This window comes from Onychostoma macrolepis, chromosome 04 (assembly GCF_012432095.1).
Source record: "Onychostoma macrolepis isolate SWU-2019 chromosome 04, ASM1243209v1, whole genome shotgun sequence".
In the NCBI taxonomy this organism is placed as follows: domain Eukaryota; kingdom Metazoa; phylum Chordata; class Actinopteri; order Cypriniformes; family Cyprinidae; genus Onychostoma; species Onychostoma macrolepis.
Window position 1 is genome coordinate 14,955,006 of NC_081158.1, and position 6,036 is coordinate 14,961,041.

Sequence of the window (6,036 nt, forward strand, 5' to 3'; positions counted from 1 at the left end):
GATAAAGGGTACTGTGAGAAACTTGTTAAACAGTGTCTGGTACACACTGCGTGACTCTGTCTGTACAGGCTGTGTCTATAAACTGTATCTCACACGATGAATATAGATATGAACTGGCGTCAGTAGACAGTGTTTCTATAGTTTGTATCACTCACGTTTCTGCTCTGTGACTCTCGCCACCGCTCGGATTGTCAGCACACTGTTCTATTACGTAATCAAGTGACACTTCTTGTTGTAGTTCCAAAGTTGCCATGGAAACAGGATGTTTGCTAAAAGCAGCAAAGCATTACGTAAGGAATAATTGACTTCGGTCCGTTGAATTATTAGAAAAATAATGCACATGTTGTGGCCGTTACACCTCGGGTGTGCTTTATTTTTCTAATAATTCAACGGACCGAAGTCAATTATTTATACTAAGGTTGCCACACCTCAAGACATCGATCAGATGATATATTTCAAGGCATTCGGCCGGTTTTTCTACTTAAATCGCTATTGTGAGGATTATTTCTTCCGCATTTCATCCAACGCCTCCGCTGCTAATTCCAAAACGTAATTTTAAACCTAGTAACGGAGGCTTGAGCCCTTGATAGCAGATTAATGCAGTTAATAACTAAGTTATGAAAGAGAGAGAGAGAGAGAAAAGTAAAAAAAAAATGAAAGAAAGTAAAGAGTGAACACATCTGCATTAGTTAAATATAAATATATGGATGTAGTTTACATGTATTTTGTTTTGTTTATTTATATATGTATATTTGTTTTGTTTTTATTCTGCTATGTTCAATGCTTTGGCAGTATCTAAGTATGTCATGCCAATAAAGCAATATAAAAACTGAATTGAGAGAGAGAGAGAGATACTTCTGTGCGTCTCTCAGTGTTCTGCAGCAATGTCTCTAGTTATAGTGAAACGTCAAGTTCATTTTCTTCACGAACAGCGCCGTTGTTGTTACCTCGCTTGTGAGAAGTCATGTAAATTGTTAAACTATATTACTGATAAAATCGTCAGAGTAGCACTAACAACATTAGCGCTTATGTTAACGTGTGTACAAACCGTCTGTGAGGGAGAGAGAGCGGGAGAGATAGCTTTCCGTACAAAACGTAATTTTGTGGCAAAGACATGGACATGATCTGTCGTTTTTATCATTTTGTTTACCATATTTATTTGTTTGGCCAGTGTCCAGGGGCGGCGTTTCCGTTGGCAGAGTATGCAGTCGCCTATAGCCTAGTCAGGTGTGCCGTGGAAAATTAAAATTAAAATTAAACTTCATCTCTATCATATTTCGTTAATATCATTTTAAATCAATGCGATTGGTCTTCCTTATGTCTGTTTGAGGGCTTTACAAGTATTTAACCAATGAAAAGCAATTAAAAGAGCTTGTCAGTAAAACTTTGTAACGCCATTGGATCCTCAAACTATCAGCGAAACCTAATTTCATTCAGAACGCAGCGCCGCGCACAGCCTGGAGGAGACAGATTTTTTTTTTTTTTTTTTCCTGTTTAACTTCATTTAATTTTAGCAAAGAACTATTCATTTTCCAGTATGAGTGCTGCCTGATACAGTTTGCATTTGGAGAAATATTAATTTTAATCGAAATAGCTTTATGGAGTTGCCATTACATTAACTAGAATATTATTCTTATCAAAATTATTAGAAACAAGCCAAAAATCTATCCTGGAACGTCTAGAGCCATCCTTATTACTCCAAGTATACATAATATCATTTAAACTTTTTTCTCTCCATATATCAATAAGATCAAACCTGCTCATAAACTGCTTTAAATTAGAGTTTAAAATTGAGGGTCGTCCTGGCGGCCATCTATCAATAGATTCATTCAAAACAACATTGAAATCACCTCCTAAAATTAAATAAGCCTCAGGAAATTTGTATAGCCAATGAAGAAGTCTCTCCTCTAACAAAAATAATAACTGGTCATTGTCAAGTTTACTATTATATCCATAAATATTAACTACTATAAAAAATTTCACTGAAACTTCTTAAAACTAAACAAATGAAGTGCCCATTTTCATCACATTCTGAATACAAAACTTCACCACCAAAATTATTTTTCAGACAAGAGACCCCTGCTGAGTGTACTGATCCATGAGACAACCAAATATCGTTGCCCCATTGTGAACGCCAAAAATTCACATCAGAGGCAACCGAATGAGATTCTTGGAAGAATACAAAATCAAAGTTAAAACTTTTAGTAAACAAAACAAGGCCTTACGTTTGACATTTTCTCTTAAACCCCTGGCATTCAAAGAAATAATAGAAAGTGACATAAACAACTAACCCTAAAAGGAAAAAACAAAGAAAAAACGTACCTGGAGGAGACAGATCTCCGCTTCGTAATGCAAGGGTAAATAAATAACTTATGTTTGAATAGGAACAGCGTTTTCTTATAGATGTTTATGACTGAATGTTGGCTTGCAATCATTGTTCAATCTATTGTTTCATTCAAATTATTAAAGCGAAAACATTTTATATTTTTTCTTACAATAATTTGGTATTCTGTGTTAGTGGCTAGAGAATATGCCTATGTTAGTATGAGCAGAGACATTTATTTACAAGATAAGCTAAGATTTATTTAAGCAATTCATGTATTTATTCTTTTAGAAAAACATTTCTGTGTGACCTGCGCTGCATTACATGGAGTGTGACCACGGCTTACCGACCTCAAACAAATGGTTTAGATAAAAAAACCAATGATAACATACAGAGATAAAAGATAGCCCTGCATGTCTACTGCATTTGAGGTCATACAATAGCAAAAATGTTAACCCACCACAATTAAAAAATAAATAAATTGGGGAACATGAGAAGTTTATTCAAATTAATTCAAAGTCAGGGAAATACCCAATATGTACTGAAAATCGGAGGCACATATCATGAATTAACAAGGATGATAAATTGTTAACGATTATATTTGCTGAGGGGATTTTTTTGGGGGGATAAATTTATTGATGACTGCCAATTGGGATTTATGTGTAGCAAGTATATTGGAAACAATATTCATCTTGTAAGCAGCTCCTAACAGCTAATTCATATAAAGCGTAATGTGTGTACTTTGGAAACAGGTCAGTATTCTTTCCATTGACAACGAAGGTTTTAATTGAATAAAAACTGATTAAAGATGCGGGGGACGAGCTTCTTATTCTTACTATTTGCAGCAAATATGAGGTCATTAGAAAGAGTTTATTGTTTATCGTTTATTGACATTTTCAGCATCATTGCAAGGACTCAAGAGTACTAATGTAACATCAGACAGTCCATATTACAAATGTGATTTCTAAAAATCTGTTCACATCAATATTCACTAAATTCACTTTGTCAGTGGACATCTTTTTGGAGAGAAGGCAGGCAGCACAGTCATCATCTGAGTTAGAGTGACTCCACATTACCATTAAGCATTACAGAAACTCTTACACCATGTGTACACTGCATGTGTCCATTGTTGTGCATAACAACTTGAAACTGTCAACAATAAGGCGTCTGTCAGGAATCCTGTCCATGAACTTCCATTTGTTCACCACCAGATGTCGTCTTCTCTTTACATTGACTCTTACACCACACAGACTTTATTTTATTTTTTATATATATTTTATGACACTTTTCTAACATTTTTTCTGAAAATACAAAACAATACAGAATCTCACAAACTGTGAAAAGGAAAAAAAAAAAACACATACCTGAACATGCACCAGATACAGTAAAAATACACACCATAAAGCCTTACTTAATCAGACTTAAACAGAATATTAAACATAGAAAGTACTATATTAAAATAAAATTTCAACTCTTAAAAAGATAAGTGAGGAAGGGGCCCCAGATTTCATCAAATTTTTTATAAGCGTCAACCTTAGAAAAATGGATTCTTTCAAGCTTGAGGGCAGCAACCATCTCAGCCAACCATTTATGAAAGCTGGGTGGTAAAGTGGACTTCCAATCCATCAATATCACCCTTTTAGCCACCACCATACCAAACATAAGAGACAATTGCTGAGAATGTGTCAATGCTAATGTATGGTCAGAACATCCAAACAAAGCTAATTAAAGATCTGGACTGATATCTTCTCCAAAAACATTTGAGTACCACTGAAAAATATTTTTCCAGAACTCAGAAATCTCAGGGCAATACCAAAAAGTATGAGTATGCGTCCCATCTGATCTCCTACATCTATCACATAGTGGGGAAACTGAAGGGTAAATTTTATTGAGTTTAGTTTTGGTATAATGTAACCTATGCAGCACTTTAAACTATATAAGTTGTAATCGTGCATTAATAGAGCAGGTATGAATTCGTTTCAGGCCCTCCTCCCAGATCTCCTTGGAAACATTAATTCCAGTGTCATTTTCCCATGCTACTTTAAGGTGATCTGAAGACACTGCAAAATGAGAGACGAACAAAGCAACAAACTGAGTCACCAAGTGTTTGCTCATAGGAGATTGTCCCAAAAAAATTATACAAATCATGATCTTGTGGTAACTCTTGAAACTCAATAAAAGAATGTTTTATAAAGTGACGCACCTGTAGATAACGGAAAAATTGTGACTGAGGAAGATCAAAGAGTTTATACAAGTGTTCAAAAGTGGCAAATTTCCTGTCTATATAGAAGTCCTTAACTGCTGTAACGGGGCTGACGAGACGAGAGGCGTGCGGATCCATCTGCAAGCTTTTATTCATAGGCATGGTCATAAATACAGGCAGGGTCGAGCAATGGCAGACAGGTATGGCAGAGACAAGACAAAGAGTAATCCTAGGGCAAGCAAAGGTCGACGATCGGCGAACAGAATCCAGAGGGCAAGGCAGAGAGATAATCCAGGGAACACGGGCTATAATCCAACAGGTGTGCAAAACGGCAAGGCAAGGGTTAATCCAGGGAACACAGGCTAGAACATACACGGGAAAACACAATCCAAACGGGCAGGGGAAAACTAACTGGGGCTCTGTAAGTTGCTACGGCTAGGGGAGCGGTAAACGCAAACAATACTCGGCAGTGTGGCAGAGAAAGTCCAGGGTTTAAATAAGGTGTGTGATCAGTGTGTGCGTGGGATCAGGTGTGCGTGTGATTAGTGCCTACATCTGTGTGCTCAATTAGTGCAATGGATGATGGGAAATTGAGTCCAGTGTGCTGTGCACTGTGAGAGTCCATGTGGTGAGTGGGTGACCTCTAGTGGTGAATGAATGGGAGTGCAGAGCCCCCCCCCTAAGAGCGGCTTCCAGACGCTCCCCACAGTCTATAATCAGGAGGGAGGTGGAGCGGAGGCGGAACAGGGGGAGGGATGGAGGGCCAGGGCCTTGTGGAAGCGGAGTGATCTGGGACCGAGGTAGAGCTGGCAGAGCAGGAAGCCAGGGCAGAGTGGACGGGACTGGAACCCACCAGGGCGGAGCCAACGGAACACGAGCCCACCAGGGCGGACCAGACGGGACTTGAGCCCACCAGGGCGGACCAGACGGGACTTGAGCCCACCAGGGTGGACCCAAAGATCTCCACGGCGGTGCAGAAGACCACCAGAGCCCGACAGCAGACCACCACGGCAGCGCAGATGGAGCACGAGCTCACCAGGGCGGCGCAGAAGACCACCAGAGCCAGATAGTGGACCACCACAGCGGAGCGGGTGGAACAGGTGGAGCAGAAGACCACCAGAGCGGAGCAGACGGACCCGAAGACCACCACGGTAGAGCAGATAGAGCAGGAGCCCACCACGACGGATCAGGAACCCACAGCAGAGCCTGGGAACTAGGGAGAATGGAGACACAAGGAGGAGACAGAACATGCACAGACACAAGGACTGAGGTAGGGAACATAGGAAGTTCATTGACGGCCTCCCTTGCCGTGACAGGACAGAACGAGTGTTCATTGACGGCCTCCATAGCCGTGACAGGACAGAACGTGAGTTCAGGAACAGCCCTTCTGGCTGCGACAGGACAGTACGAGGATTCGTAGATGGCCTCCATAGCCATGACAGGGCAGGACGAGAGTTCAGGGACGGCCTCCTTGGCCGGAACAGGACAGCACGAGAGTTCATTGACTGAT